This window comes from Ambystoma mexicanum, chromosome 1p (assembly GCF_040938575.1).
Source record: "Ambystoma mexicanum isolate Mex_15411 chromosome 1p, UKY_AmexF1_1, whole genome shotgun sequence".
NCBI lineage: Eukaryota > Metazoa > Chordata > Amphibia > Caudata > Ambystomatidae > Ambystoma > Ambystoma mexicanum.
Genome location: NC_090921.1, coordinates 1027177040 through 1027199849, shown reverse-complemented (window position 1 = coordinate 1027199849; position 22810 = coordinate 1027177040). Strand labels below are relative to the sequence as shown.

At 41.6% G+C, this 22810-nt stretch overlaps 7 non-coding genes across 7 annotated transcripts; all 7 read left to right on the top strand.

Moving 5' to 3' along the window:
• The first annotated feature begins 57 nt into the window (after nucleotides 1-57).
• Nucleotides 58-143, top strand: TRNAY-GUA (transfer RNA tyrosine (anticodon GUA)). The gene is given in 2 exon segments: nucleotides 58-94; nucleotides 108-143. It is a non-coding gene; the product is annotated as a tRNA-Tyr (tRNA).
• A 3733-nt stretch (nucleotides 144-3876) lies between these two features.
• TRNAY-GUA (transfer RNA tyrosine (anticodon GUA)) lies at nucleotides 3877-3962 on the top strand. The gene is given in 2 exon segments: nucleotides 3877-3913; nucleotides 3927-3962. It is a non-coding gene; the product is annotated as a tRNA-Tyr (tRNA).
• A 2923-nt stretch (nucleotides 3963-6885) lies between these two features.
• Nucleotides 6886-6971, top strand: TRNAY-GUA (transfer RNA tyrosine (anticodon GUA)). The gene is given in 2 exon segments: nucleotides 6886-6922; nucleotides 6936-6971. It is a non-coding gene; the product is annotated as a tRNA-Tyr (tRNA).
• Nucleotides 6972-8805: 1834 nt separating this feature from the next.
• Nucleotides 8806-8891, top strand: TRNAY-GUA (transfer RNA tyrosine (anticodon GUA)). Its single transcript is given in 2 exon segments — nucleotides 8806-8842; nucleotides 8856-8891. It is a non-coding gene; the product is annotated as a tRNA-Tyr (tRNA).
• Nucleotides 8892-9451: 560 nt separating this feature from the next.
• Nucleotides 9452-9537, top strand: TRNAY-GUA (transfer RNA tyrosine (anticodon GUA)). Its single transcript is given in 2 exon segments — nucleotides 9452-9488; nucleotides 9502-9537. It is a non-coding gene; the product is annotated as a tRNA-Tyr (tRNA).
• A 6970-nt stretch (nucleotides 9538-16507) lies between these two features.
• On the top strand, nucleotides 16508-16593 carry TRNAY-GUA (transfer RNA tyrosine (anticodon GUA)). The gene is given in 2 exon segments: nucleotides 16508-16544; nucleotides 16558-16593. It is a non-coding gene; the product is annotated as a tRNA-Tyr (tRNA).
• Nucleotides 16594-20984: 4391 nt separating this feature from the next.
• TRNAY-GUA (transfer RNA tyrosine (anticodon GUA)) lies at nucleotides 20985-21070 on the top strand. The gene is given in 2 exon segments: nucleotides 20985-21021; nucleotides 21035-21070. It is a non-coding gene; the product is annotated as a tRNA-Tyr (tRNA).
• The last annotated feature ends 1740 nt before the right edge of the window (nucleotides 21071-22810 follow it).

Below are 22810 nucleotides of genomic sequence, written 5' to 3'. Positions count from 1 at the left end.
ATGTCGAAGGTTGAAGTGGAAGCTCGTATTGAGCTTGCTAGAGACTGATTTGCCAAGCCTTCGATAGCTCAGTTGGTAGAGCGGAGGACTGTAGTGGTAAAACAGGCATCCTTAGGTCGCTGGTTCAAATCCAGCTCGAAGGACTTTTGCCAAATGCACATTTTATTGAATACTTGGAAAGTAAAATAACAGACAATTTATAATTATATTATATTTCATCACTGAAAATAGATGCCTTTTGCTTTGAGGCTGTGACCACGTTATTTTTCTGTCCAACACGAATCTTCATTGGTTTCCTGTGAGGTGTTTTGGATCCCCATCTCTTGCTATGAACTGGCAAAACAGCAGAATCCCCTTGACAATCTTGATTTCTCAAGGGAAATGAGAGAACACTATACACCATCCAAGATATTAAAATATTGTCAAGGCCCAACGCGGCTGAATACTCTGAGGAGATGGCCTGTGAGGTGCGGCCTTTCAACTTTTCCCCCTTAGTATGGTGGTCAGTAACATGCGGGAGACTGCGGAGGGGGTCATTTTTTTAATTGGGAACTGATGTGCTTTTACTCAATTCGGGAACCTCACAAGCCAAATTTGTAGTATTTTGCACGAATTGCAAGAGCTGTTTACAAGTCGACGGTTGAGGTGGAAGCTCGTATTGAGTTTGCTAGAGAATGATTTGCCAAGCCTTCGATAGCTCAGTTGGTAGAGCGGAGGACTGTAGTGGTAAAACAGGCATCCTTAGGTCGCTGGTTCAAATCAGGCTCGAAGGACTTTTTCCAAATGCAAATTTTATTGAATACTTGGAAAGTAAAATACTTGGAAAGTAAAATAACAGACAATTTATAATTATATTATATTTCATCACTGAAAATAGATGCCTTTTGCTTTGAGGCTGTGGCCACATTATTTTTCTGTCCGACACCAATCTTCGTTGGTTTCCTGTGAGGTGTTTTGGATCCCCATCTCTTGCTATGAACTGACAAAACAGCAGGATCCCCTTGACAATCTTGATTTCTCAAGGGAAATGGGAGAACACCATACACCATCCAAGATATTAAAATATTGTCAAGGCCGAACACTGATGAATACTCTGAGGAGATGGCCTGTGAGGCGCAGCCTTTCAACTTTTCCTCCTTAGTATGGTGGTCAGTAACATGCGGGAGACTGCGGAGGCGGTCATTTTTTTAATTGGGAACTGATGTGCTTTTACTCAATTCGGGAACCTCACAAGCCAAATTTGTAGTATTTTGCACGAATTGCAAGAGATGTTTGCATGTCGACGGTTGAAGTGGAAGCTCGAATTGAGCTTGCTAGAAAACGGTTTGCCAAGCCTTTGATAGCTCAGTTGGTAGAGGGGAGGACTGTAGTGGTAAAACAGGCATCCTTAGGTTGCTGGTTCAAATCCGGCTCGAAGGACTTTTGCCAAATGCAAATTTTATTGAATACTTGGAAAGTAAAATACTTGGAAAATAACATAAGACAATTTATAATTATATTATATTTCATCACTGAAAATAGATGCCTTTTGCTTTGAGGCTGTGGCCACGTTATTTTTCTGTCCGACACCAATCTTCGTTGGTTTCCTGTGAGGTGTTTTGGATCCCCATCTCTTGCTATGAACTGACAAAACAGCAGAATCCCCTTGACAATCTTGATTTCTCAAGGGAAATGGGAGAACACTATACACCATCCAAGATATTAAAATATTGTCAAGGCCCAACACGGCTGAATACTCTGAGGAGATGGCCTGTGAGGCGCGCCTTTCAACTTTTCCCCCTTAGTATGGTGGTCAGTAACATGCGGGTGACTGCGGAGGGGGTCATTTTTTTAATTGGGAACTGATGTGCTTTTACTCAATTCGGGAACCTCACAAGCCAAACTTGTAGTATTTTGCACGAATTGCAAGAGATGTTTACAAGTCGACGGTTGAAGTGGAAGCTCGTATTGAGTTTGCTAGAGAATGATTTGCCAAGCCTTTGATAGCTCAGTTGGTAGAGCGGAGGACTGTAGTGGTAAAACATGCATCCTTAGGTTACTGGTTCAAATCCGGCTCGAAGGACTTTTGCCAAATGCACATTTTATTGAATACTTGGAAAGTAAAATACTTGGAAAGTAAAATAACAGACAATTTATAATTATATTATATTTCATCACTGAAAATAGATGCCTTTTGCTTTGAGGCTGTGGCCACGTTATTTTTCTGTCCGACACCAATCTTCGTTGGTTTCCTGTGAGGTATTTTGCTATCTCTTGCTATGAACTGACAAAACAGCAGAATCCCCTTGACAATCTTGATTTCTCAAGGGAAATGGGAGAACACTATACACCATCCAAGATATTAAAATATTGTCAAGGCCGAACACTGATGAATACTCTGAGGAGATGGCCTGTGAGGCGCCGCCTTTCAACTTTTCCTCCTTTGTATGGTGGTCAGTAACATGCGGGAGACTGCGGAGGGGGTCATTTTTTTAATTGTGAACTGATGTGCTTTTACTCAATTCGGGAACCTCACAAGCCAAATTTGTAGTATTTTGCACGAATTGCAAGAGATGTTTGAATGTCGACGGTTGAAGTGGAAGCTCGTATTGAGCTTGCTAGAGATTGATTTGCCAAGCCTTCGATAGCTCAGTTGGTAGAGCGGAGGAGTGTAGTGGTAAAACAGGCATCCTTAGGTCGCTGGTTCAAATCCAGCTCGAAGGACTTTTGCCAAATGCACATTTTATTGAATACTTGGAAAGTAAAATAACAGACAATTTATAATTATATTATATTTCATCACTGAAAATAGATGCCTTTTGCTTTGAGGCTGTGACCACGTTATTTTTCTGTCCAACACGAATCTTCATTGGTTTCCTGTGAGGTGTTTTGGATCCCCATCTCTTGCTATGAACTGGCAAAACAGCAGAATCCCCTTGACAATCTTGATTTCCCAAGGGAAATGAGAGAACACTATACACCATCCAAGATATTAAAATATTGTCAAGGCCCAACGCGGCTGAATACTCTGAGGAGATGGCCTGTGAGGTGCGGCCTTTCAACTTTTCCCCCTTAGTATGGTGGTCAGTAACATGCGGGAGACTGCGGAGGGGGTCATTTATTTAATTGGGAACTGATGTGCTTTTACTCAATTCGGGAACCTCACAAGCCAAATTTGTAGTATTTTGCACGAATTGCAAGAGATGTTTACAAGTCGACGGTTGAAGTGGAAGCTCGTATTGAGTTTGCTAGAGTTGATTTGCCAAGACTTCGATAGCTCAGTTGGTAGAGCGGAGGACTGTAGTGATAAAACAGGCATCCTTAGGTCGCTGGTTCAAATCCGGCTCGAAGGACTCTTGCCAAATGCACATTTTATTGAATACTTGGAAAGTAAAATAACAGACAATTTATAATTATATTATATTTCATCACTGAAAATAGATGCCTTTTGCTTTGAGGCTGTGGCCACGTTATTTTTCTGTCCAACACGAATCTTCATTGGTTTCCTGTCAGGTGTTTTGGATCCCCATCTCTTGCTATGAACTGGCAAAACAGCAGAATCCCCTTGACAATCTTGATTTCTCAAGGGAAATGAGAGAACACTATACACCATCCAAGATATTAAAATATTGTCAAGGCCCAACACGGCTGAATACTCTGAGGAGATGGCCTTTGAGGTGCCGCCTTTCAAATTTTCCCCCTTAGTATGGTGGTCATTAACATGCGGGAGACTGCGGAGGGGGTCATTTTTTTAATTGGGAACTGATGTGCTTTTACTTAATTCGGGAACCTCACAAGCCAAATTTGTAGTATTTTGCACGATCTGCAAGAGATGTTTACAAGTCGACGGTTGAAGTGGAAGCTCGTATTGAGTTTGCTAGAGAATGATTTGCCAAGCCTTCGATAGCTCAGTTGGTAGAGCGGAGGACTGTAGTGGTAAAACAGGCATCCTTAGGTCGCTGGTTCAAATCCGGCTCGAAGGACTTTTGCCAAATGCACATTTTATTGAATACTTGGAAAGTAAAATACTTGGAAAGTAAAATAACAGACAATTTATAATTATATTATATTTCATCACTGAAAATAGATGCCTTTTGCTTTGAGGCTGTGGCCACGTTATTTTTCTGTCCGACACCAATCTTCGTTGGTTTCCTGTGATGTGTTTTGGATCCCCATCTCTTGCTATGAACTGACAAAACAGCAGAATCCCCTTGACAATCTTGATTTCTCAAGGGAAATGGGAGAACACTATACACCATCCAAGATATTAAAATATTGTCAAGGCCGAACACTGATGAATACTCTGAGGAGATGGCCTGTGAGGCGCTGCCTTTCAACTTTTCCTCCTTAGTATGGTGGTCAGTAACATGCGGGAGACTGCGGAGGCGGTCATTTTTTTAATTGGGAACTGATGTGCTTTTACTCAATTCGGGAACCTCACAAGCCAAATTTGTAGTATTTTGCACGAATTGCAAGAGATGTTTGCATGTCGACGGTTGAAGTGGAAGCTCGAATTGAGCTTGCTAGAGAACGGTTTGCCAAGCCTTCGATAGCTCAGTTGGTAGAGGGGAGGACTGTAGTGATAAAACAGGCAACTGTTTGCAAACGGGCATCCTTAGGGCGCTGGTTCAAATCCGGCTCGAAGGACTTTTGCCAAATGCAAATTTTATTCAATACTTGGAAAGTAAAATACTTGGAAAGTAAAATAACAGACAATTTATAATTATATTATATTTCATCACTGAAAATAGATGCCTGTTGCTTTGAGGCTGTGGCCACGTTATGTTTCTGTCCAACACGAATCTTCATTGGTTTCATGTGAGGTGTTTTGGATCCCCATCTCTTGCTATGAACTGGCAAAACAGCAGAATCCCCTTGACAATCTTGATTTCTCAAGGGAAATGAGAGAACACTATACACCATCCAAGATATTAAAATATTGTCAAGGCCCAACACGGCTGAATACTCTGAGGAGATGGCCTGTGAGGCGCCGCCTTTCAACTTTTCCCCCTTAGTATGGTGGTCAGCAACATGCGGGAGACTGCGGAGGGGGTCATTTTTTTAATTGTGAACTGATGTGCTTTCACTCAATCCGGGAACCTCACAAGCCAAATTTGTAGTATTTTGCACAAATTGCAAGAGATGTTTGAATGTCGACGGTTGAAGTGGAAGCTCGTATTGAGCTTGCTAGAGACTGATTTGCCAAGCCTTCGATAGCTCAGTTGATAGAGCAGAGGACTGTAGTGGTAAAACAGGCATCCTTAGGTCGCTGGTTCAAATCCGGCTCAAAGGACTTTTGCCAAATGCACATTTTATTGAATTCTTGGAAAGTAAAATGCTTGGAAAATAAAATAACAGACAATTTATAATTTTATTATATTTCATCACTGAAAATAGATGCCTTTTGCTTTGAGGCTGTCGCCACGTTATGTTTCTGTCCAACACGAATCTTCATTGGTTTCCTGTCAGGTGTTTTGGATCCCCATCTCTTGCTATGAACTGGCAAAACAGCAGAATCCCCTTGACAATCTTGATTTCTCAAGGGAAATGAGAGAACACTATACACCATCCAAGATATTAAAATATTGTCAAGGCCCAACACAGCTGAATACTCTGGTTGGTAGAGCGGTTGGTAGAGCGGAGGACTGTAGTGGTACAACGGGCATCCTTAGGTCGCTGGTTCAAATCCGGCTCGAAGGACTTTTGCCAAATGCAAATTTTATTGAATACTTGGAAAGTAAAATACTTGGAAAGTAAAATAACAGACAATTTATAATTATATTATATTTCATCACTGAAAATAGATGCCTGTTGCTTTGAGGCTGTGGCCACGTTATGTTTCTGTCCAACACGAATCTTCATTGGTTTCATGTGAGGTGTTTTGGATCCCAATCTCTTACTATGAACTGGCAAAACAGCAGAATCCCCTTGACAATCTTGATTTCTCAAGGGAAATGAGAGAACACTATACACCATCCAAGATATTAAAATATTGTCAAGGCCCAACACGGCTGAATACTCTGAGGAGATGGCCTGTGAGGCGCCGCCTTTCAACTTTTCCCCCTTAGTATGGTGGTCAGCAACATGCGGGAGACTGCGGAGGGGGTCATTTTTTTAATTGTGAACTGATGTGCTTTCACTCAATCCGGGAACCTCACAAGCCAAATTTGTAGTATTTTGCACAAATTGCACAAGATGTTTGAATGTCGACGGTTGAAGTGGAAGCTCGTATTGAGCTTGCTAGAGACTGATTTGCCAAGCCTTCGATAGCTCAGTTGATAGAGCAGAGGACTGTAGTGGTAAAACAGGCATCCTTAGGTCGCTGGTTCAAATCCGGCTCAAAGGACTTTTGCCAAATGCACATTTTATTGAATTCTTGGAAAGTAAAATGCTTGGAAAATAAAATAACAGACAATTTATAATTATATTATATTTCATCACTGAAAATAGATGCCTTTTGCTTTGAGGCTGTCGCCACGTTATGTTTCTGTCCAACACGAATCTTCATTGGTTTCCTGTCAGGTGTTTTGGATCCCCATCTCTTGCTATGAACTGGCAAAACAGCAGAATCCCCTTGACAATCTTGATTTCTCAAGGGAAATGAGAGAACACTATACACCATCCAAGATATTAAAATATTGTCAAGGCCCAACACGGCTGAATACTCTGAGGAGATGGCCGGTGAGGCGCCGCCTTTCAACTTTTCCCCCTTAGTATGGTGGTCATTAACATGCGGGAGACTGCGGAGGGGGTCATTTTTTTAATTGGGAACTGATGTGCTTTTACTCAATTCGGGAACCTCACAAGCCAAATTTGTAGTATTTTGCACGAATTGCAAGAGATGTTTACAAGTCGACGGTTGAAGTGGAAGCTCGTATGGAGTTTGCTAGAGAAAGATTTGCCAAGCCTTCGATAGCTCAGTTGGTAGAGTGGAGGACTGTAGTGGTAAAACAGGCATCCTTAGGTCGCTGGTTCAAATCCGGCTCGAAGGACTTTTGCCAAATGCAAATTTTATTGAATACTTGGAAAGTAAAATAACAGACAATTTATAATTATATTATATTTCATCACTGAAAATAGATGCCTTTTGCTTTGAGGCTGTGGCCACGTTATGTTTCTGTCCAACACCAATCTTCATTGGTTTCCTGTGAGGTGTTTCGGATCCCCATCTCTTGCTATGAACTGGCAAAACAGCAGAATCCCCTTGACAATCTTGATTTCTCAAGGGAAATGAGAGAACAGTATACACCATCCAAGATATTAAAATATTGTCAAGGCCCAACACGGCTGAATACTCTGAGGAGATGGCCTGTGAGGCGCCGCAATTCAACTTTTCCCCCTTAGTATGGTGGTCAGTAACATGCAGGAGACTGTGGAGGGGGTCATTTTTTTAATTGGGAACTGATGTGCTTTTACTCAATTCGGGAACATCATAAGCCAAATTTGTAGTATTTTGCACGAATTGCAAGAGATGTTTACAAGTCGACGGTTGAAGTGGAAGCTCGTATTGAGTTTGCTAGAGAGCTATTTGCCAAGCCTTCTATAGCTCAGTTGGTAGAGCGGAGGACTGTAGTGGTAAAACAGGCATCCTTAGGTCGCTGGTTCAAATCCGGCTCGAAGGACTTTTGCCAAATGCACATTTTATTGAATACTTGGAAAGTAAAATACTTGGAAAGTAAAATAACAGACAATTTATAATTATGTTATATTTCATCACTGAAAATAGATGCCTTTTGCTTTGAGGCTGTGGCCACGTTATTTTTCTGTCCGACACCAATCTTCGTTGGTTTCCTGTGAGGTATTTTGGATCCCCATCTCTTGCTATGAACTGACAAAACAGCAGAATCCCCTTGACAATCTTGATTTCTCAAGGGAAATGGGAGAACACTATACACCATCCAAGATATTAAAATATTGTCAAGGCCAAACACTGATGAATACTCTGAGGAGATGGCCTGTGAGGCGCCGCCTTTCAACTTTTCCTCCTTTGTATGGTGGTCAGTAACATGCGGGAGACTGCGGAGGGGGTCATTTTTTTAATTGTGAACTGATGTGCTTTTACTCAATTCGGGAACCTCACAAGCCAAATTTGTAGTATTTTGCACGAATTGCAAGAGATGTTTGAATGTCGACGGTTGAAGTGGAAGCTCGTATTGAGCTTGCTAGAGACTGCTTTGCCAAGCCTTCGATAGCTCAGTTGGTAGAGCGGAGGACTGTAGTGGTAAAACAGGCATCCTTACGTAGCTGGTTCAAATCAGGCTCGAAGGACTTTTGCCAAATGCACATTTTATTGAATACTTGGAAAGTAAAATACTTGGAAAGTAAAATAACAGACAATTTATAATTATATTATATTTCATCACTGAAAATAGATGCCTTTTGCTTTGAGGCTGTGACCACGTTATTTTTCTGTCCAACACGAATCTTCATTGGTTTCCTGTGAGGTGTTTTGGATCCCCATCTCTTGCTATGAACTGGCAAAACAGCAGAATCCCCTTGACAATCTTGATTTCTCAAGGGAAAGGAGAGAACACTATACACCATCCAAGATATTAAAATATTGTCAAGGCCCAACGCGGCTGAATACTCTGAGGAGATGGCCTGTGAGGTGCCGCCTTTCAACTTTTCCCCCTTAGTATGGTGGTCAGTAACATGCGGGAGACTGCGGAGGGGGCATTTTTTTAATTGGGAACTGATGTGCTTTTACTCAATTCGGGAACCTCACAAGCCAAATTTGTAGTATTTTGCACAAATTGCAAGAGATGTTTACAAGTCGACGGTTGAAGTGGAAGCTCGTATTGAGTTTGCTAGAGTTGATTTGCCAAGCCTTCGATAGCTCAGTTGGTAGAGCGGAGGACTGTAGTGGTAAAACAGGCATCCTTAGGTCGCTGGTTCAAATCCGGCTCGAAGGACTCTTGCCAAATGCACATTTTATTGAATACTTGGAAAGTAAAATACTTGGAAAGTAAAATAACAGACAATTTATAATTATATTATATTTCATCACTGAAAATAGATGCCTTTTGCTTTGAGGCTGTGGCCACGTTATTTTTCTGTCCAACACGAATCTTCATTGGTTTCCTGTCTTGTGTTTTGGATCCCCATCTCTTGCTATGAACTGGCAAAACAGCAGAATCCCCTTGACAATCTTGATTTCTCAAGGGAAATGAGAGAACACTATACACCATCCAAGATATTAAAATATTGTCAAGGCCCAACACGGCTGAATACTCTGAGGAGATGGCCTGTGAGGCGCCGCCTTTCAACTTTTCCCCCTTAGTATGGTGGTCATTAACATGCGGGAGACTGCGGAGGGGGTCATTTTTTTAATTGGGAACTGATGTGCTTTTACTCAATTCGGGAACCTCACAAGCCAAATTTGTAGTATTTTGCACGAATTGCAAGAGATGTTTGAATGTCGACGGTTGAAGTGGAAGCTCGTATTGAGCTTGCTAGAGACTGCTTTGCCAAGCCTTCGATAGCTCAGTTGGTAGAGCGGAGGACTGTAGTGGTAAAACAGGCATCCTTAGGTCGCTGGTTCAAATCCGGCTCGAAGGACTTTTGCCAAATGCACATTTTATTGAATACTTGGAAAGTAAAATACTTGGAAAGTAAAATAACAGACAATTTATAATTATGTTATATTTCATCACTGAAAATAGATGCCTTTTGCTTTGAGGCTGTGGCCACGTTATTTTTCTGTCCGACACCAATCTTCGTTGGTTTCCTGTGAGGTATTTTGGATCCCCATCTCTTGCTATGAACTGACAAAACAGCAGAATCCCCTTGACAATCTTGATTTCTCAAGGGAAATGGGAGAACACTATACACCACCCAAGATATTAAAATATTGTCAAGGCCAAACACTGATGAATACTCTGAGGAGATGGCCTGTGAGGCGCCGCCTTTCAACTTTTCCTCCTTTGTATGGTGGTCAGTAACATGCGGGAGACTGCGGAGGGCGTCATTTTTTTAATTGTGAACTGATGTGCTTTTACTCAATTCGGGAACCTCACAAGCCAAATTTGTAGTATTTTGCACGAATTGCAAGAGATGTTTGAATGTCGACGGTTGAAGTGGAAGCTCGTATTGAGCTTGCTAGAGACTGCTTTGCCAAGCCTTCGATAGCTCAGTTGGTAGAGCGGAGGACTGTAGTGGTAAAACAGGCATCCTTAGGTCGCTGGTTCAAATCAGGCTCAAAGGACTTTTGCCAAATGCACATTTTATTGAATACTTGGAAAGTAAAATACTTGGAAAGTAAAATAACAGACAATTTATAATTATATTATATTTCATCACTGAAAATAGATGCCTTTTGCTTTGAGGCTGTGACCACGTTATTTTTCTGTCCAACACAAATCTTCATTGGTTTCCTGTGAGGTGTTTTGGATCCCCATCTCTTGCTATGAACTGGCAAAACAGCAGAATCCCCTTGACAATCTTGATTTCTCAAGGGAAATGAGAGAACACTATACACCATCCAAGATATTAAAATATTGTCAAGGCCCAACGCGGCTGAATACTCTGAGGAGATGGCCTGTGAGGTGCCGCCTTTCAACTTTTCCCCCTTAGTATGGTGGTCAGTAACATGCGGGAGACTGCGGAGGGGGCATTTTTTTAATTGGGAACTGATGTGCTTTTACTCAATTCGGGAACCTCACAAGCCAAATTTGTAGTATTTTGCACGAAGTGCAAGAGATGTTTGAATGTCGACGGTTGAAGTGGAAGCTCGTATTGAGTTTGCTAGAGTTGATTTGCCAAGCCTTCGATAGCTCAGTTGTTAGAGCGGAGGACTGTAGTGGTAAAACAGGCATCCTTAGGTCGCTGGTTCAAATCCGGCTCGAAGGACTCTTGCCAAATGCACATTTTATTGAATACTTGGAAAGTAAAATACTTGGAAAGTAAAATAACAGACAATTTATAATTATATTATATTTCATCACTGAAAATAGATGCCTTTTGCTTTGAGGCTGTGGCCACGTTATTTTTCTGTCCAACACGAATCTTCATTGGTTTCCTGTCTTGTGTTTTGGATCCCCATCTCTTGCTATGAACTGGCAAAACAGCAGAATCCCCTTGACAATCTTGATTTCTCAAGGGAAATGAGAGAACACTATACACCATCCAAGATATTAAAATATTGTCAAGGCCCAACACGGCTGAATACTCTGAGGAGATGGCCTGTGAGGCGCCGCCTTTCAACTTTTCCCCCTTAGTATGGTGGTCAGTAACATGCGGGAGACTGCGGAGGGGGTCATTTTTTTAATTGTGAACTGATGTGCTTTTACTCAATTCGGGAACCTCACAAGCCAAATTTGTAGTATTTTGCACGAATTGCAAGAGATGTTTACAAGTCGACGGTTGAAGTGGAAGCTCGTATTGAGTTTGCTAGAGAATGATTTGCCAAGCCTTCGATAGCTCAGTTGGTAGAGCGGAGGACTGTAGTGGTAAAACAGGCATCCTTAGGTCGCTGGTTCAAATCCGGCTCGACGGACTTTTTCCAAATGCAAATTTTATTGAATACTTGGAAAGTAAAATACTTGGAAAGTAAAATAACAGACAATTTATAATTATATTATATTTCATCACTGAAAATAGATGCCTTTTGCTTTGAGGCTGTGGCCACGTTATTTTTCTGTCCGACACCAATCTTCGTTGGTTTCCTGTGAGGTGTTTTGGATCCCCAACTCTTGCTATGAACTGACAAAACAGCAGAATCCCCTTGACAATCTTGATTTCTCAAGGGAAATGGGAGAACACCATACACCATCCAAGATATTAAAATATTGTCAAGGCCGAACACTGATGAATACTCTGAGGAGATGGCCTGTGAGGCGCAGCCTTTCAACTTTTCCTCCTTAGTATGGTGGTCAGTAACATGCGGGAGACTGCGGAGGGGGTCATTTTTTTAATTGGGAACTGATGTGCTTTTACTCAATTCGGGAACCTCACAAGCCAAATTTGTAGTATTTTGCACGAATTGCAAGAGATGTTTACAAGTCGACGGTTGAAGTGGAAGCTCGTATTGAGTTTGCTAGAGAATGATTTGCCAAGCCTTCGATAGCTCAGTTGGTAGAGCGGAGGACTGTATTGGTACAACAGGCATCCTTAGGTCGCTGGTTCAAATCCGGCTCGAAGGACTTTTGCCAAATGCAAATTTTATTGAATACTTGGAAAGTAAAATACTTGGAAAGTAAAATAACAGACAATGTATAATTATATTATATTTCATCACTGAAAATAGATGCCTGTTGCTTTGAGGCTGTGGCCACGTTATGTTTCTGTCCAACACGAATCTTCATTGGTTTCATGTGAGGTGTTTTGGATCCCCATCTCTTGCTATGAACTGGCAAAACAGCAGAATCCCCTTGACAATCTTGATTTCTCAAGGGAAATGAGAGAACACTATACACCATCCAAGATATTAAAATATTGTCAAGGCCCAACACGGCTGAATACTCTGAGGAGATGGCCTGTGAGGCGCCGCCTTTCAACTTTTCCCCCTTAGTATGGTGGTCAGTAACATGCGGGAGACTGCGGAGGGGGTCATTTTTTTAATTGTGAACTGATGTGCTTTTACTCAATTCGGGAACCTCACAAGCCAAATTTGTAGTATTTTGCACGAATTGCAAGAGATGTTTGAATGTCGACGGTTGAAGTGGAAGCTCGTATTGAGCTTGCTAGAGACTGCTTTGCCAAGCCTTCGATAGCTCAGTTGGTAGAGCGGAGGACTGTAGTGGTAAAACAGGCATCCTTAGGTCGCTGGTTCAAATCAGGCTCGAAGGACTTTTGCCAAATGCACATTTTATTGAATACTTGGAAAGTAAAATACTTGGAAAGTAAAATAACAGACAATTTATAATTATATTATATTTCATCACTGAAAATAGATGCCTTTTGCTTTGAGGCTGTGACCACGTTATTTTTCTGTCCAACACGAATCTTCATTGGTTTCCTGTGAGGTGTTTTGGATCCCCATCTCTTGCTATGAACTGGCAAAACAGCAGAATCCCCTTGACAATCTTGATTTCTCAAGGGAAATGAGAGAACACTATACACCATCCAAGATATTAAAATATTGTCAAGGCCCAACGCGGCTGAATACTCTGAGGAGATGGCCTGTGAGGTGCCGCCTTTCAACTTTTCCCCCTTAGTATGGTGGTCAGTAACATGCGGGAGACTGCGGAGGGGGCATTTTTTTAATTGGGAACTGATGTGCTTTTACTCAATTCGGGAACCTCACAAGCCAAATTTGTAGTATTTTGCACAAATTGCAAGAGATGTTTACAAGTCGACGGTTGAAGTGGAAGCTCGTATTGAGTTTGCTAGAGTTGATTTGCCAAGCCTTCGATAGCTCAGTTGGTAGAGCGGAGGACTGTAGTGGTAAAACAGGCATCCTTAGGTGGCTGGTTCAAATCCGGCTCGAAGGACTCTTGCCAAATGCACATTTTATTGAATACTTGGAAAGTAAAATACTTGGAAAGTAAAATAACAGACAATTTATAATTATATTATATTTCATCACTGAAAATAGATGCCTTTTGCTTTGAGGCTGTGGCCACGTTATTTTTCTGTCCAACACGAATCTTCATTGGTTTCCTGTCTTGTGTTTTGGATCCCCATCTCTTGCTATGAACTGGCAAAACAGCAGAATCCCCTTGACAATCTTGATTTCTCAAGGGAAATGAGAGAACACTATACACCATCCAAGATATTAAAATATTGTCAAGGCCCAACACGGCTGAATACTCTGAGGAGATGGCCTGTGAGGCGCCGCCTTTCAACTTTTCCCCCTTAGTATGGTGGTCAGTAACATGCAGGAGACTGCGGAGGGGGTCATTTTTTGAATTGGGAACTGATGTGCTTTTACTCAATTCGGGAACCTCACAAGCCAAATTTGTAGTATTTTGCACGAATTGCAAGAGATGTTTACAAGTCGACGGTTGAAGTGGAAGCTCCTATTGAGTTTGCTAGAGAATGGTTTGCCATGCCTTCGATAGCTCAGTTGGTAGAGCAAGGACTGTAGTGGTTAAACAGGCTTCCTTAGGTCGCTGGTTCAAATCCGGCTCGAAGGACTTTTGCCAAATGCACATTTTATTGAATACTTGGAAAGTAAAATACTTGGAAAGTAAAACAACAGACAATTTATAATTATATTATATTTCATCACTGAAAATAGATGCCTTTTGCTTTGAGGCTGTGGCCACATTATTTTTCTGTCCAACATCAATCTTCTTTGGTTTCCTGTGAGGTGTTTTGGATCCCCATCTCTTGCTATGAACTGGCAAAACAGCAGAATCCCCTTGACAATCTTGATTTCTCAAGGGAAATGAGAGAACACTATACACCATCCAAGATATTAAAATATTGTCAAGGCCCAACACGGCTGAATGCTCTGAGGAGATGGCCTGTGAGGCGCCGCCTTTCAACTTTTCCCCCTTAGTATGGTGGTCAGTAACATGCGGGAGAATGCGGAGGGGGTCATTTTTTTAATTGTGAACTGATGTGCTTTTACTCAATTCGGGAACCTCACAAGCCAAATTTGTAGTATTTTGCACGAATTGCAAGAGATGTTTGAATGTCGACGGTTGAAGTTGAAGCTCTAATTGAGCTTGCTAGAGACTGATTTGCCAAGCTTTAGATAGCTCAGTTGGTAGAGCAGAGGACTGTAGTGGTAAAACAGGCATCCTTAGGTCGCTGGTTCAAATCCAGATTGAAGGACTTTTGCCAAATGCAAATTTTATTGAATACTTGGAAAGTAAAATACTTGGAAAATAAAATAACAGACAATTCATAATTATATTATATTTCATCACTGAAAATAGATGCCTTTTGCTTTGAGGCTGTGGCCACGTTATGTTTCTGTCCAACACCAATCTTCATTGGTTTCCTGTGAGGTGTTTTGGATCCCCATCTCTTGCTATGAACTGGCAAAACAGCAGAATCCCCTTGACAATTTTGATTTCTCAAGGGAAATGAGAGAACACTATACACCATCCAAGATATTAAAATATTGTCAAGGCCCAACACGGCTGAATACTCTGAGGAGATGGCCTGTGAGGCGCCGCCTTTCAACTTTTCCTCCTTAGTATGGTGGTCAGTAACATGCGGGAGACTGCGGAGGGGGTCATTTTTTTAATTGGGAACTGATGTGCTTTTACTCAATTCGGGAACCTCACAAGCCAAATTTGTAGTATTTTGCACGAATTGCAAGAGATGTTTACAAGTCGATGGTTGAAGTGGAAGCTCGTATTGAGTTTGCTAGAGAATGATTTGCCAAGCCTTCGATAGCTCAGTTGGTAGAGCGGAGGACTGTATTGGTACAACAGGCATCCTTAGGTCGCTGGTTCAAATCCGGCTCGAAGGACTTTTGCCAAATGCAAATTTTATTGAATACTTGGAAAGTAAAATACTTGGAAAGTAAAATAACAGACAATGTATAATTATATTATATTTCATCACTGAAAATAGATGCCTTTTGCTTTGAGGCTGTGGCCACGTTATGTTTCTGTCCAACACCAATCTTCATTGGTTTCCTGTGAGGTGTTTTGGATCCCCATCTCTTGCTATGAACTGGCAAAACAGCAGAATCCCCTTGACAATTTTGATTTCTCAAGGGAAATGAGAGAACACTATACACCATCCAAGATATTAAAATATTGTCAAGGCCCAACACGGCTGAATACTCCGAGGAGATGGCCTGTGAGGCGCCGCCTTTCAACTTTTCCCCCTTAGTATGGTGGTCAGTAACATGCGGGAGACTGCGGAGGGGGTCATTTTTTTAATTGGGAACTGATGTGCTTTTACTGAATTCGGGAACCTCACAAGCCAAATTTGTAGTATTTTGCACGAATTGCAAGAGATGTTTACAAGTCGACGGTTGAAGTGGAAGCTCGTATTGAGTTTGATAGAGAATGATTTGCCAAGCCTTCGATATCTCGTCGCTGGTTCAAATCCGGCTCAAAGGACTTTTGCCAAATGCACATTTTATTGAATACTTGGAAAGTAAAATACTTGTAAAGTAAAATAACAGACAATTTATAATTATATTATATTTCATCACTGAAAATAGATGCCTTTTGCTTTGAGGCTGTGGCCACGTTATTTTTCTGTCCAACACGAATCTTCATTGGTTTCCTGTGAGGTGTTTTGGATCCCCATCTCTTGCTATGAACTGGCAAAACAGCAGAATCCCCTTGACAATCTTGATTTTTCAAGGGAAATGAGAGAACACTGTACACCATCCAAGATATTAAAATATTGTCAAGGCCCAACACGGCTGAATACTCTGAGGAGATGGCCTGTGAGGCGCCGCCTTTCAACTTTTCCCCCTTAGTATGGTGGTCAGTAACATGCGGGAGACTGCGGAGGGGGTCATTTTTTTAATTGGGAACTGATGTGCTTTTACTAAATTCGGGAACCTCACAAGCCAAATTTGTAGTATTTTGCACGAATTGCAAGAGATGTTTACAAGTCGACGGTTGAAGTGGAAGCTCGTATTGAGTTTGCTAGAGAATGATTTGCCAAGCCTTCGATAGCTCAGTTGGTAGAGCGGAGGACTGTAGTGGTAAAACAGGCATCCTTAGGTCGCTGGTTCAAATCCGGCTCGAAGGACCATTGCCAAATGCACATTTTATTGAATACTTGGAAAGTAAAATACTTGGAAAGTAAAATAACAGACAATTTATAATTATATTATATTTCATCACTGAAAATAGATGCCTTTTGCTTTGAGGCTGTGGCCACGTTATTTTTCTGTCCGACACCAATCTTCGTTGGTTTCCTGTGAGGTATTTTGGATCCCCATCTCTTGCTATGAACTGACAAAACAGCAGAATCCCCTTGACAATCTTGATTTCTCAAGGGAAATGGGAGAACACTATACACCATCCAAGATATTAAAATATTGTCAAGGCCGAACACTGATGAATACTCTGAGGAGATGGCCTGCGAGGCGCCGCCTTTCAACTTTTCCTCCTTAGTATGGTGGTCAGTAACATGCGGGAGACCGCGGAGGGGGTCATTTTTTTAATTGTGAACTGATGTGCTTTTACTCAATTCGGGAACCTCACAAGCCAAATTTGTAGTATTTTGCACGAATTGCAAGAGATGTTTGAATGTCGACGGTTGAAGTGGACGCTCGTATTGAGCTTGCTAGAGACTGATTTGCCAAGCCTTCGATAGCTCAGTTGGTAGAGCGGAGGACTGTAGTGGTAAAACAAGCATCCTTCGGTCGCTGGTTCAAACCTGGCTCGAAGGACTTTTGCCAAATGCACATTTTATTGAATACTTGGAAAGTAAAATACTTGGAAAGTAAAATAACAGACAATTTATAATTATATTATATTTCATCACTGAAAATAGATGCCTTTTGCTTTGAGGCTGTGGCCACGTTATTTTTCTGTCCGACACCAATCTTCGTTGGTTTCCTGTGAGGTGTTTTGGATCCCCATCTCTTGCTATGAACTGACAAAACAGCAGAATCCCCTTGACAATCTTGATTTCTCAAGGGAAATGGGAGAACACTATACACCATCCAAGATATTAAAATATTGTCAAGGCCGAACACTGATGAATACTCTGAGGAGATGGCCTGTGAGGCGCCGCCTTTCAACTTTTCCTCCTTAGTATGGTGGTCAGTAACATGCGGGAGACTGCGGAGGCGGTCATTTTTTTAATTGGGAACTGATATGCTTTTACTCAATTCGGGAACCTCACAAGCCAAATTTGTAGTATTTTGCACGAATTGCAAGAGATGTTTGCATATCGACGGTTGAAGTGGAAGCTCGAATTGCGCTTGCTAGAGAACGGTTTGCCAAGCCTTCGATAGCTCAGTTGGTAGAGCAGAGGACTGTAGTGGTAAAACAGGCATCCTTAGGTCGCTGGTTCAAATCCAGATTGAAGGACTTTTGCCAAATGCAAATTTTATTGAATACTTGGAAAGTAAAATACTTGGAAAATAAAATAACAGACAATTTATAATTATATTATATTTCATCACTGAAAATAGATGCCTTTTGCTTTGAGGCTGTGGCCACGTTATGTTTCTGTCCAACACCAATCTTCATTGGTTTCCTGTGAGGTGTTTTGGATCCCCATCTCTTGCTATGAACTGGCAAAACAGCAGAATCCCCTTGACAATCTTGATTTCTCAAGGGAAATGAGAGAACACTATACACCATCCAAGATATTAAAATATTGTCAAGGCCCAACACGGCTGAATACTCAGAGGAGATGGCCTGTGAGGCGCCGCCTTTCGACTTTTCCCCCTTAGTATGGTGGTCAGTAAAATGCGGGAGACTGCGGAGGGGGTCATTTTTTTAATTGGGAACTGATGTGCTTTTACTCAATTCGGGAACCTCTCAAGCCAAATTTGTAGTATTTTGCACGAATTGCAAGAGATGTTTACAAGTCGACGGTTGAAGTGGAAGCTCGTATTGAGTTTGCTAGAGAATGATTTGCCAAGACTTCGATAGCTCAGTTGGTAGAGCCGAGGACTGTAGTGGTAAAACAGGCATCCTTAGGTCGCTGGTTCAAATCCGGCTCGAAGGACTTTTGCCAAATGCACATTTTATTGAATACTTGGAAAGTAAAATACTTGGAAAATGACATAACAGACAATTTATAATTATATTATATTTCATCACTGAAAATAGATGCCTTTTGCTTTGAGGCTGTGGCCACATTATTTTTCTGTCCAACACCAATCTTCTTTGGTTTCCTGTGAGGTATTTTGGATCCCCATCTCTTGCTATGAACTGACAAAACAGCAGAATCCCCTTGACAATCTTGATTTCTCAAGGGAAATGGGAGAACACTATACACCATCCAAGATATTAAAATATTGTCAAGGCCGAACACTGATGAATACTCTGAGGAGATGGCCTGTGAGGCGCCGCCTTTCAACTTTTCCTCCTTAGTATGGTGGTCAGTAACATGCGGGAGACCGCGGAGGGGGTCATTTTTTTAATTGTGAACTGATGTGCTTTTACTCAATTCGGGAACCTCACAAGCCAAATTTGTAGTATTTTGCACGAATTGCAAGAGATGTTTGAATGTCGACGGTTGAAGTGGACGCTCGTATTGAGCTTGCTAGAGACTGATTTGCCAAGCCTTCGATAGCTCAGTTGGTAGAGCGGAGGACTGTAGTGGTAAAACAAGCATCCTTGGGTCGCTGGTTCAAACCCGGCTCAAAGGACTTTTGCCAAATGCACATTTTATTGAATACTTGGAAAGTAAAATACTTGGAAAGTAAAATAACAGACAATTTATAATTATATTATATTTCATCACTGAAAATAGATGCCTTTTGCTTTGAGGCTGTGGCCACGTTATTTTTCTGTCCGACACCAATCTTCGTTGGTTTCCTGTGAGGTGTTTTGGATCCCCATCTCTTGCTATGAACTGGCAAAACAGCAGAATCCCCTTGACAATCTTGATTTCTCAAGGGAAATGGGAGAACACTATACACCATCCAAGATATTAAAATATTGTCAAGGCCCAACACGGCTGAATACTCTGAGGAGATGGCCTGTGAGGCGCCGCCTTTCAACTTTTCCCCCTTAGTATGGTGGTCAGTAACATGCGGGAGACTGCTGAGGGGGTCATTTTTTTAATTGGGAACTGATGTGCTTTTACTCAATTCGGGAACCTCACAAGCCAAATTTGTAGTATTTTGCACGAATTGCAAGAGATGTTTGAATGTCGACGGTTGAAGTGGAAGCTCGTATTGAGCGTGCTAGAGACTGCTTTGCCAAGCCTTCGATAGCTCAGTTGGTAGAGCGGAGGACTGTAGTGGTAAAACAGGCATCCTTAGGTCGCTGGTTCAAATCCAGATTGAAGGACTTTTGCCAAATGCAAATTTTATTGAATACTTGGAAAGTAAAATACTTGGAAAATAAAATAACAGACAATTCATAATTATATTATATTTCATCACTGAAAATAGATGCCTTTTGCTTTGAGGCTGTGGCCACGTTATGTTTCTGTCCAACACCAATCTTCATTGGTTTCCTGTGAGGTGTTTTGGATCCCCATCTCTTGCTATGAACTGGCAAAACAGCAGAATCCCCTTGACAATTTTGATTTCTCAAGGGAAATGAGAGAACACTATACACCATCCAAGATATTAAAATATTGTCAAGGCCCAACACGGCTGAATACTCCGAGGAGATGGCCTGTGAGGCGCCGCCTTTCAACTTTTCCCCCTTAGTATGGTGGTCAGTAACATGCGGGAGACTGCGGAGGGGGTCATTTTTTTAATTGGGAACTGATGTGCTTTTACTGAATTCGGGAACCTCACAAGCCAAATTTGTAGTATTTTGCACGAATTGCAAGAGATGTTTACAAGTCGACGGTTGAAGTGGAAGCTCGTATTGAGTTTGATAGAGAATGATTTGCCAAGCCTTCGATATCTCGTCGCTGGTTCAAATCCGGCTCAAAGGACTTTTGCCAAATGCACATTTTATTGAATACTTGGAAAGTAAAATACTTGTAAAGTAAAATAACAGACAATTTATAATTATATTATATTTCATCACTGAAAATAGATGCCTTTTGCTTTGAGGCTGTGGCCACGTTATTTTTCTGTCCAACACGAATCTTCATTGGTTTCCTGTGAGGTGTTTTGGATCCCCATCTCTTGCTATGAACTGGCAAAACAGCAGAATCCCCTTGACAATCTTGATTTTTCAAGGGAAATGAGAGAACACTGTACACCATCCAAGATATTAAAATATTGTCAAGGCCCAACACGGCTGAATACTCTCAGGAGATGGCCTGTGAGGCGCCGCCTTTCAACTTTTCCCCCTTAGTATGGTGGTCAGTAACATGCGGGAGACTGCGGAGGGGGTCATTTTTTTAATTGGGAACTGATGTGCTTTTACTAAATTCGGGAACCTCACAAGCCAAATTTGTAGTATTTTGCACGAATTGCAAGAGATGTTTACAAGTCGACGGTTGAAGTGGAAGCTCGTATTGAGTTTGCTAGAGAATGATTTGCCAAGCCTTCGATAGCTCAGTTGGTAGAGCGGAGGACTGTAGTGGTAAAACAGGCATCCTTAGGTCGCTGGTTCAAATCCGGCTCGAAGGACCATTGCCAAATGCACATTTTATTGAATACTTGGAAAGTAAAATACTTGGAAAGTAAAATAACAGACAATTTATAATTATATTATATTTCATCACTGAAAATAGATGCCTTTTGCTTTGAGGCTGTGGCCACGTTATTTTTCTGTCCGACACCAATCTTCGTTGGTTTCCTGTGAGGTATTTTGGATCCCCATCTCTTGCTATGAACTGACAAAACAGCAGAATCCCCTTGACAATCTTGATTTCTCAAGGGAAATGGGAGAACACTATACACCATCCAAGATATTAAAATATTGTCAAGGCCGAACACTGATGAATACTCTGAGGAGATGGCCTGCGAGGCGCCGCCTTTCAACTTTTCCTCCTTAGTATGGTTGTCAGTAACATGCGGGAGACCGCGGAGGGGGTCATTTTTTTAATTGTGAACTGATGTGCTTTTACTCAATTCGGGATCCTCACAAGCCAAATTTGTAGTATTTTGCACGAATTGCAAGAGATGTTTGAATGTCGACGGTTGAAGTGGACGCTCGTATTGAGCTTGCTTGAGACTGATTTGCCAAGCCTTCGATAGCTCAGTTGGTAGAGCGGAGGACTGTAGTGGTAAAACAAGCATCCTTCGGTCGCTGGTTCAAACCTGGCTCGAAGGACTTTTGCCAAATGCACATTTTATTGAATACTTGGAAAGTAAAATACTTGGAAAGTAAAATAACAGACAATTTATAATTATATTATATTTCATCACTGAAAATAGATGCCTTTTGCTTTGAGGCTGTGGCCACGTTATTTTTCTGTCCGACACCAATCTTCGTTGGTTTCCTGTGAGGTGTTTTGGATCCCCATCTCTTGCTATGAACTGACAAAACAGCAGAATCCCCTTGACAATCTTGATTTCTCAAGGGAAATGGGAGAACACTATACACCATCCAAGATATTAAAATATTGTCAAGGCCGAACACTGATGAATACTCTGAGGAGATGGCCTGTGAGGCGCCGCCTTTCAACTTTTCCTCCTTAGTATGGTGGTCAGTAACATGCGGGAGACTGCGGAGGCGGTCATTTTTTTAATTGGGAACTGATATGCTTTTACTCAATTCGGGAACCTCACAAGCCAAATTTGTAGTATTTTGCACGAATTGCAAGAGATGTTTGCATATCGACGGTTGAAGTGGAAGCTCGAATTGCGCTTGCTAGAGAACGGTTTGCCAAGCCTTCGATAGCTCAGTTGGTAGAGCAGAGGACTGTAGTGGTAAAACAGGCATCCTTAGGTCGCTGGTTCAAATCCAGATTGAAGGACTTTTGCCAAATGCAAATTTTATTGAATACTTGGAAAGTAAAATACTTGGAAAATAAAATAACAGACAATTTATAATTATATTATATTTCCTCACTGAAAATAGATGCATTTTGCTTTGAGGCTGTGGCCACGTTATTTTTCTGTCCAACACGAATCTTCATTGGTTTCCTGTGAGGTGTTTTGGATCCCCATCTCTTGCTATGAACTGGCAAAACAGCAGAATCCCCTTGACAATCTTGATTTTTCAAGGGAAATGAGAGAACACTGTACACCATCCAAGATATTAAAATATTGTCAAGGCCCAACACGGCTGAATACTCTGAGGAGATGGCCTGTGAGGCGCCGCCTTTCAACTTTTCCCCCTTAGTATGGTGGTCAGTAACATGCGGGAGACTGCGGAGGGGGTCATTTTTTTAATTGGGAACTGATGTGCTTTTACTAAATTCG